The sequence below is a fragment of the Haliaeetus albicilla genome, chromosome 29, assembly GCF_947461875.1.
Source record: "Haliaeetus albicilla chromosome 29, bHalAlb1.1, whole genome shotgun sequence".
Lineage (NCBI taxonomy): Eukaryota > Metazoa > Chordata > Aves > Accipitriformes > Accipitridae > Haliaeetus > Haliaeetus albicilla.
In genome coordinates, this window is record NC_091511.1 from 6,007,648 (window position 1) to 6,017,847 (window position 10,200).

The 10,200-nt window shown below is 46.4% G+C and overlaps 2 long non-coding RNA genes across 2 annotated transcripts; both read left to right on the plus strand.

The window, feature by feature from the left end:
- Window positions 1-1,230: 1,230 nt before the first annotated feature.
- LOC138682875 (uncharacterized) lies at window positions 1,231-7,811 on the plus strand. Its single transcript, XR_011322772.1, has 3 exons — window positions 1,231-1,424; window positions 1,510-1,556; window positions 1,675-7,811. It is a non-coding gene; the product is annotated as an uncharacterized lncRNA (long non-coding RNA).
- Window positions 7,812-7,938: 127 nt separating this feature from the next.
- LOC138682880 (uncharacterized) lies at window positions 7,939-9,789 on the plus strand. The gene is made up of 2 exons (XR_011322776.1): window positions 7,939-8,669; window positions 9,515-9,789. It is a non-coding gene; the product is annotated as an uncharacterized lncRNA (long non-coding RNA).
- Window positions 9,790-10,200: the final 411 nt, after the last annotated feature.

The following is a 10,200-nucleotide window of genomic DNA, read 5'->3' on the forward strand; positions in this document are numbered from 1 at the left end:
GAGCCCTTGTTCCCATCGCGGAGACCGTCCTCGTGCCCCGTGGCACCCTTCAAGCTCTGCAGCCCTCTTCGCATCTCTCCTATTCGGGCAGAACCCTTCCTCAGGCTTTCTTTGTGCCCCAGAGCTCTCTTACCTTATTCACTGCCATCTCATTCAGTCACTCATCCCCTGGGGACACCTCTACATTGCTGGGACACTTTCTTGAGTTTTGCGTTGTGTCCCAGAGCTGCCTTCTGTCTTGCAGCACACTTCTCCTGCCACCATCGCTCGTCCTGCCACCGTCGCTCCTCCCAAGACCATCCTTGTGCCCCGCGTTCTTATGGGATCTAATTCTGCTTTGTCATTCATTCCTATCCAGAAGGTGGTTCTGGTAGAAGTTAGGTGGTACGCGCGGTCTTGCTAGACATGAAGCGTAACCCCAGAGCATTTTGGCTTTTGTGTAGGATACTAAAGCGTGTCGGTTTTGATAATAATATTGTTATTGCATTTTAACAAACTACTTTCTTACGTAGCTTAGTAGGACGTGTATCTTTTTTGATCAGCGTCCCAGAGCAATGGAGTTCAATTCCCTACGCGGTCCCGTTACTGATGCAATAGTTGCAGCTGTAGTACAAGAGCTGGTATCGTTGTTTCCAGTAAGGGTTGCTCTCTCTGTTCAGGGCTTTGCTTGCTGTAAATTTAAGGCAGGTGAGAAGAGTGCTGCTGCTCCTCCAGCTGACTCGATAACTTCTGGTGGTTTGCCCTTCCCCTTTCCCAGATGATTGTGGGAAGGGTGGTGGGCAGGGGCCGGGGTATTTGAGCTCCAGGCTCTGCTGAGGGAGCTGATTGTGCTCCTGGGTTTCTCTGGTGTTGGTGCTCAGCTCTTCCTTGAGCCCTTTGCGGCTTTTGGGCTGTCTCAGCCCTTTGGGAAGAGGTGTTTTGACGTTTGGGGAAGCGGAGGGGTCTGTCTGAGGGAAGAGCTTCAGGACCAGTCAAGGTTCAGCAGCCTGTGTGGTAGAAAGTAACACTGGTATGCAGCTTTTTTTTTTTTTTTCAGGTCAGTAATTTTGTTTTGAGTGTTCAGGGGTGGAAGGATGGTTTAATAGCATGCATTGTGTCTTTTTTTAATTCTCGATGCATTGTGTTTTCGTGGAATTCCGGACTTTATTGAAAACGGAACCTTGTTTTTTTCAGCAGTTTTGCTGTATACCGTCTAAGTTGCTGATATTATCTCTCTGAATAGGACAGAGGGGGACAGCATTTAGCAGGGGTTAGGGTGAGCGTCTTGTATGCATCTGTACATGGAGTTTTAGTATTTCTCAAGAAAGCAGCAGGGCCATGAGGCGCAGTGTGTTTCAGGGTCTGGGATGCCTCCTCGCCTTTCCTTGTTGCCCACCGAATGCCACGTTGTCCCTAGAACCTTTGGAATTGGATGAGCGTTTGAGGTGAGCTGTGGAGTAGCGAGGAGGAGCGTGGGGCTGGTGACTTCTCATGAGCGCTATGCTAATTTTGTGTCTGTTGGTATCTTAGGTACCAGAAGCGATGACGGCCGCAGGGTCTGACTCTGGAATGAGCGGGTAAGCGAACGCTGTGGTGCTTGTGAGGAAGGGGGGAGTTGGGAGAGTAGTTGGCGTTGGCCGATGGGATGTTTAGTCCCTTTTCTGGTTTTGGTGTTGGGTTTTTTTTTTATTGCAGCTGGTGAAGAGGAACCTGGCAACTGCGGGAACATCCCAGTTAGCCCGTGTGGTTTTTGTTGAGGATGGGTTCAGACCCTGGGCCCTCTGAAAGCTAAGTTGAGGGACCAGGGCTGGGGAGAGGCTGGGAGGTAGGGACAAGTTTGGGAATTGCAGGGAGGGGTTTTAAAGTTAGTGTAGGAGGGCAGAGCTGCCCAGGAGCAGTCCCCTTTGGGCACGCAAAGAGAGCAGGTTGCTTTGCAGTAGTTCGTGTAGTCTGTCTTCTGTGCCTCAGACCTTCCTCGGGTCTCGATGTCGACATCGCGCTTTGTGCTGGGGGAGCATGGCATGCGCTTCAGGCACTGTCCCGAGGGTCTTGAACACCCATATTCGTCGGCACGGTGCCAGTCGTGTGTTTCTTTTCTTGCGTTCGCAGCTCTAAAGCGTGGCTCGGTCTAGGAAGGTTCTGGTCGGTCCTCTTTTGTGGCGTTCTTCTGGGCTGCATCGGCAGCTCTGCTCTCTAGCGATCCGTTTTCTTGGACTGGAAGTTCTTCCCCGCATCCTGACGTTGTTAGGACTTGACGCCAGGCTTCTCGTGCATCCGTCGCCTCAGTTTTGACAGTACCGTCCTGTAACAGGCTGTAACTTTTGACTCCACTTCTCGGGGTCTGCTGTAGGGCCTCCTCGCCTCACGGGTTTGGGCCCCGTAGGTCGTCTTGCCCGACGGCGCCTCCCGTCCGGGAGTCATTCTTCTTGCTGAGAGTTTTCTCTCTCTTTGAATGACATTGTTTGTAGCGTTCCGTGTAGCGTCGATCTGCACACGGGTGTGTTTGGCTTGGAGCTGCTCTGTGTTAAAGGATTTTCAGTCATGGGTTTCTCTCGGTTTGCTCTATTAACAGCTCAGAGTTGGGCCACAACCGCAGTGAATGGCAACCTTCCAAAAATTTCCCAATCTTATATAGCTTTTTACCACCCACTGTCCCAGTCCAAAGTCTTTGTAATTTTCCAGTCGATCTCTGTTCCCCTGTCGTTATCATTCATTATCTTATCTCATCAGTTCTCGTGTCCCGGTTCTTCTGAAGTGAGTGGTCGTAGGCAGAAGGTCTTGGGTCACCACAACCACTTATCTTCTTACACATCAAAGATCACCTTTGCATTTCTGAAAATCACTCGGGCTGTTCTGTTAATTTATCTTGTTCTAAAGTGAATCACTTACTCCCACGTCTTAGGTCTGAGATGTATGATCCTTCTTCTGTTGATGCAGCTTGAGTGTGTTTTAGGCCAGCCATGGAGGGGGAGACACATGGGACAAATAATCAGCTTATGCATGTTGTTTTATAAGCACCTGCATTCTATTAATCATATCTAAACCAATTTCTAATCATTAGTTATATGTCTAATAGGAATAGTCTTAGAAACAGTAAGGCTTAAAGCCTAGTTCCTTTTACAGTTCCCTCCTTTTGTTTGTCATCACACTCCTGCGATCCTACTGATAACTCCACATTTGTCTTTCTATCTTCTGTACTATCCTAGAGCTGCAACCTACACAGCATTGAAACAAAACAATCACACATACTACTATGATTATAACGACAAGGACTATTACAATTAATTTTTTTGCACCCAAGTAGTCAAATTTGGAAACCAAGACGTTAACCAAGAGATTGTGTCAGAAAATCCCCAAGATGTGTCATCTCTTTGAATCTGCTGCATTGTGGCACTAACGTCCCAAATTTTCTGGACATCTGTCATTAATTCTCCCGATCGATCAGTATACGTACAGCAACTGGTATTTAGGATGGTACAAACTTCACCTTGTGAAGCCAGAATCGTGTCTAAGGCCATTCGGTTTTGAATAGCCATTTTTGAAAGTTCAGTTACCTCTTTCTGGAGAGTGGAAAACCCATGAGCAGTTGAATTTGCTACTTTTCCAATTTCTCCAGAGACATTTAACACTGCTTTCTCCAATTCACTTACTCCTAGAGCCGGAATCAACCATCTAACAAAGGTTGGTCTTTCAATCAAGGGATTTAAAGTTCTCTGAATTCGAGTTAAAAAGGTTCTATGCCTTGTTGCACTTGAGACAGTTTTTGGGTGAATTTCCCAATCTGTCGACATTACTCCTAGGGTACAAATACCTCCCCAATCTGGAGGCAAAGCTTTATAAGCTTTGCTCCCACATAACCAAAAAATACCTAAGTCCTCAGGTGCTTGCCAACTTAAACGCAATCCTGAGTTGATAGAAGTCGTGTTTTGAGTCCATTGAGTCCAATTTCCTACAAATGAATGATTTTTGCATAAATGTTGATTATCAGCACTTGGGAGATAACATCTTTGTACACAGTGGACTTATGAATAGTCTCCTGAATTTGATGTTTTAATTTCCCAAATTTGTTCTTCCTAAGATTCGGAAAAAGTAGTATTAAACCAGTATTTTTTCCAATTTGCGCTTTTAGGAATTGGTATTCCTACTAATTGAAATCCTTGACTCACACTCTCTGGTAGAGCAACACAAATCCAACATTCACTTAGATTTAGATTCTCAGGAAAAGATTTCATCAATGACACGTGCCTATTGTTGGTCCAGGCATTTTCTACTTGGTGAACATCCCTAAGTTTCCGTACCAAGTGTTTTAACACATTCCGAGGTGGCATGTTATGATATGAATGAGGATAATCCGTGTGACGGTGCCAAAAATTCCACTCGAGATTAGGCCCCATTTAATTATTACAGTCCTCAATTTGAAAGTAAAACGGTCGCTCAATAGATGAGAATCGATGACAGCACCAGCGTCCGTTACCATAAATTCCCCACGTTTGATGGTCAAAGCACCATGTCCCGATTCCCCATGTTGGTTCTTGAAGATGACATACAGGATAAGTTCTTGGAATGCCATATCCCCACCACCCTTTAGAAAAGCCATGACCGTTGGACCAAGTATGCCACGAATCGTCAAGTCTACTTGTAACATTAGCACAGAATTTGAGAAAATTAAAAAGTGGGTAAATAGGGTCTGTCTGTCTGGTCTTTGGATAACTAGCCGAAAAAAATGACCTGTCCAGGCTTTTCCTGTAGGTCTGTAATTTGGCCCCAAAGTTGAAAAGAACGATCACTTTATAGAATAACAGTTGTACTGGTCCAGGCATCTCGATATCGCAATGCGAATTTTGTCCACAAGATGTCACTCCAGGGTAAAATACAAAGGAGTACAAGAAGGAAGATACTTTCAGAATCCACTGCCCTTCTCGCCGCTGGGCTCCCAACCGAGCCCGTTGTTGTTTTTCTTCTCCAGTGAGGTCTTCGTACAGCTAATTCACGTCTGGGAGCTCAAGAGCTGCTGTTGCTCTGATACAAGAAGGAGTTCCTTTAGTCCCTGGATCCAATGTAGAAGAAAAATAAGCAACAGGTCTCTCATGTGGTCCCAAAGTTTGTACAAACACTCCCTTTGCAACCCCTTTTGCTTCTTCACAATATAATTTAAAAGGTTTTGAATAATCAGGAAGCCCTAACGCTGCGGCAGATAAGAGTGCAGCCTTTAAAGTACGAAAGGCTTTCTCCCTCTCCGTGCCCCAAGCGATTGGTTCTATTTCCTCATTTTGAGTTGCTTCATGCAGAGGTTTAGCTATTTCACTGAATCCCGGGATCCAAGGCTGGCAAAATCCTACCTGTCCTAAAAATCCTCTCAACTGTTTTTTTGTCACTGGTCTCGGTATTTCTTGAATGGCTTGGACTCTTTCAGGGTCTGCTTCCCGTACTCCGGGCTTTAATATAAATCCCAAATATTTTACTTGCTGTTTGCAAAACTGCAGTTTAGAGGGAGATGGCACGGTGTCCCTTTTTAACAAGTTGGATACACAGATACTCAGTATCTCAAATACAATCACTCTCAGTTTTACTTGCCAATAACAAATCCTCAAGAAGTTGCACCAGGACAGATTTGCTTGGAAAAACTAAGTCTTGTAAATCGTTCTTCAGAATCTGAGAAAAAATCGTTGGTGAGCTGGTAACACCTTGTGGTAGCCTGGTCCAAGGAAGTTGTTTCCCTTGCCAAGTAGAGGCAAAAATGGGTTGGCTTTCTTCAGCAATTGGAATACTAAAGAAAGCTCCGGTAAGGTCACGCACTGTGAAATACTGGGCCCAGACTGGAATGTGGGTTAAAATCAGACTAGGGTCTGGCACCACAGGGTGTGGAGCAATTACATGCTCGTTCACTGCTCGTAAATCTTGAACAAATCTATATTCGGGATCTCCGTCCTTATCTGTCCCATGTTTACTCACTGGCAAAATTGGGGTATTATAGGGACTACGGCATTCTCTCAAAATCCCCTTTTCCAAGAAATGCACAATTTGTTTTTCAATGCTAGGAATGGCTTCATTTATAATTGGATATTGACGAATTGACAGAGGAGTCCCTCCTTTTGATTTATCACAACTTTTTCAGCAGATTTCAATAATCGCACTTCATTTCCTGTCGTACTCCAAAGTTGTCTGGGAACTCCAGCTAATTGGGGTGGTATTTTTGAATCGCCATGTTTTTGTTCTTGAAGTTGGATTGCTTCAGAACCCGTTGCGATTAATTGGATCCCTGTAGGCACCAAAGAGATAAACACGCCAAATTCCTGCAAAAGTTCTCGTCCCAGAAGGGAAACAGGAGAGTCTGGAGAAATTACAGATCTTCCCCAGACTAATTTTCCATTCAAAACTGCTGGCAGAGGGGTAGACCAAAATTTATCTCTTCCCCTACCACCCCCCATCTTTTCACAGTTTCATTTGACGTCTGGGGGACTTCAAAATTGAACAAAGACGATGTCGCTCCCGTATCTCCTGGGAAAGTAACAAGACACCGTTTACCTTTGCAGAAATCTGACCGCGCTCATCTCCCTGGATTCCGACAGGTTCTGTTGCTCTTTTAGTTTCCAGAGAAGAGGAGTACTGTTCTTTACTGCGAATGAGGTGGTGGGGGGTCGGGCAGGTGGAAGTTCTCCTTGGGTTGCAACAGGTCTCAGTGGGCGCTCTCTTTGCCTATGTCCTAAATTTCCACAATAAAAACACTCTAAAGAGTTAGCATGTTGGCAAATAGGGGTAACTCTATTTTGCCCCCCTCTTCCCCTAAACCTCCCCTGAGAAAATCCCCGACCTCTCACTCGTGGGTTAAAATTCTGAGTAATTGCTGCAGCTAACAGCCCAATTTCTCTCTCCTTCTCTTTCCGCTCTTGCTTTCTTTCGATTTTTAAGTTCTCTTCTTCCTGTTTTTGTCTTTCTTCAGCTCTTCTGTCAAAACCAAAGGCAGCAATACTTAGAATTTTAGCTAAGGTCTCACCCTGCCAGCCTGGCATATGTTTCTTAAAATATTTACTTCTGTCTGGAGCAGATTGATCTACAAAAACACTGACAGCTAAAGGCTCCTGGAAGTTGTCATGGGTCATGCCCCCGTATTTCAATAAAGTTGTCTTCGATCGTCCCCAGTAATCGCTTGGATGTTCGTCAGGTCTCTGGCTACCTTCTAAAACCTTTGTCCAATTAGTTACTCTCTCAGCAGCTTGGCGAACTGCTTGTATTAATTGTTGAATGGCAGCTGGGTGAGCCCCAGCTCCTTCTGTGGTTGCGAGATTCCATTGTGGATCTTGTTGGGGCCATGGGTTTAACCCCTGGCCTCTCTGAGCAATTTCCCTATCCTTTTGAAAAATCCTTTCTCTTTCCTCAGCCTGAAATAATTCTCGCATCAGAGTCCTCATATCATTCCAGTGGGTTTGTCTAGAGAAATATCCAGTTGGTCTCTTTCTCTCTTGTGTCCTAGAGTCCCATCTGGGTCGCCAATTCCGTTAAATTTGGATTTTCAGTCGTGGGTTTCTCTCGGTTTGCTTTATTAACAGCTCAGAGTTGGACCACCACCGCAGTGAATGGCAACCTTCCAAAAATTTCCCAGTCTTATATAGCTTTTTACCACCCACTGTCCCAGTCCAAAGTCTTTGTAATTTTCCAGTCGATCTCTGTTCCCCTGTCGTTATCATTCATCATCTTATCTCATCAGTTCTCCTGTCCTGGTTCTTCTGAAGTGAGTGGTCGTAGGCAGAAGGTCTTGGGTCACCACAACCACTTATCTTCTTACACATCAAAGATCACCTTTGCATTTCTCAAAATCACTCAGGCTGTTCTGTTAATTTATCTTGTTCTGAAGTGAATCACTTACTCCCACGTCTTAGGTCTGAGACGTATGATCCTTCTTCTGTTGATGCGGCTGCTGGCTCAGCGAGATTGCCTTGCTTCGCTGCGCTTTGCGTTTTGTGTTTTATTGGTCTGTATTTGGTTTTTTCTTGGGTTGTTTTGGTCTGTACTTGTATTGGCTGTCACGTGAGGCTGTCTCGCCTTGTATTGGTTTGTGTTCTACCGCTCTGTACTGGTATTGACCGCAATCTGAGAGTCTCTTGCGTTGGCCCTGCCTTGTGTTTTGTCTGGTACGGCAGCGCCCCGAGTTGTTTTGCCTTGACTGCGATAAGAGTACCACCTTGTACGGCATTATATTGGCGTGTGAATTGCATGGCTCCATGTTTGTGTGTGTATTGTATGGCACGGCAGAGACAGCACGGGGGGTTAAATGACTTTGGGTTCTTTGCATGCGAGGAGTCGAGTGGATCGCAATCGGATCGTGAAGTCGCGTAGGGTAAGGCAGTACCTGGGCAATGGTGTTCATACTGTTTACGTGGACACTTTGTGGCAAGCCTCTAGAAATGGTCAAGGCCTTGTGTGACGGGCCTGGCAGTGATCGGTAGCTTTGGGACAGCTCTGTGTTTGTGACGATCCGGTTTTTCAAGTGCCGCGGAGGACGCTGACGGTGAGGATGTGTTATTTTTGGAAGAGGTGGGAAGCAGGCAAGGGGAGCACTGGAGGATTTTTTTGGTCAAGGATGAAGTGTCTATTCAACAGTTTTGTGTGTTGTTTTTGCAGGTGATCACGAGGCGGTTGAAGGAACCTTGCGTTTAGGTGACGTGGCTGCTATGGACGTTGGACTGTGACAGGTAGCACTGTGAAATCTTAAGTAGCGGGTTGAAAATGCACGGGTGGTGGAGATGATGGCGTGTGTTGAAACATTGGTGTAACGGAAGGGCAGTTTGTGGGGAGTTTGGAAGGAGGTTGGGCTCGGGCCGGGGTTTTTGCAGGTAGGGCGATTTTTGAGGCCCCCAGTGCCGTAGAGATGGGGTGACGGCCCCTCGAGGCCCGTGGGTGGTAGGATGGATGAGTTGAGAGTGAGGGCTGGCGTGCGTGTGATCTGAAAGAGCGGTGTGTTGTGAATATGCGTAACCTTGCAGGGTTATGTGGTTTAGCCTTTTTATGTTTTTTTCCTTTCAGGTTGGATGTAGAATTGAGATATTTGTCAGGGAATTGGAAAAAAAAAAAATTAGAATTAAAAAAATCCCAGCGGGTGGATGAGTAGGTTTTTGGTTTGTTTTTTTTTTTTCCCCCCAACCGTTTTTTTTTTCCCCTGGTCCCAGCTGCTCCATGAGGCGATGTTCATTGCCAATGTTCGGATGGGGATTAGGCTCGGGCCGGCGTTTTCGCAGGCAGGGCGATTTTTTTCAAGGCTCCCGGGAACAACGTTCCCTTGGAGCGCTCTCCTGGAAAGTGGCAATTGCTGGTCAGCGCAGGGAAATACGTTGTTCAGTGGATGATCTTTGGAAGACAGTTGAGGATTTTGCAGGCGAAGGATGTGTGGAGTTGGACTAGATGGCCAGCACTGAGGAGGCCAGGGTTGTGAAGTGCATGGGTGTAACTGTATTTTTCCGTGGTGGGTTTGTAAAATCTTTGGGTGGTCTTTGTAGTTTGTGGTGTAACGATGTTTTTCAATTTTTATTTTTGTGCCTAGGTGTGGAAGTGGACAGTCTGTCAAGAAGAGCGGAGCTCGCTCGTTTTCTGCTCGGGAACAGGGATCGTGGAGGTAATGTCACCTCAGGGAGGAGAACTTCTGAAAGTGGAGCGATAGATGTAATGGGAGCGAGGAATGTGGAAAAGACCACTCTGCAGAGAATCGCAGGCACTAAATAGTGGCAATTCTTCTTAAGGTAATGCTAAATTTTTGGAGTTTAAATGTATTTGTAAAAATAATGATTAAAAGGGGAATAAATGTAATAGTGGCAAATATTTGACCAATGAGGCCGTAACTATTTTCTGTACATCATGGTAAAAGTACATTGTAGAATTGGACTGTAAATACTGACATAGGGAAGTGGAGGAGATGGTGGGACATGGAGGGATGGTGGGACATGGAGGGATGGTGGGACGTGGGGAGATGGTGGGACGTGGGGAGATGGTGGGACATTCAAGAGATGGTGGGACGTGGAGGACAGGACAGCGTGGGGCAGACATTGGCACCTGCAGCGGGAGAAGCCGCATCCTTGGGAGCCAGTAGGTTCCAGAGGGGGATCCCCAAACTCTGCCCCACACATGTGGGTCACGACTGCTGCCCCCCCACCCTCCAGTGCCCCGCCCTCCCTCCCCAGCCCCACATCTGCCCCCGGGGGTGTCTCTCCCCATGTGTGGCCGTGGGATCGG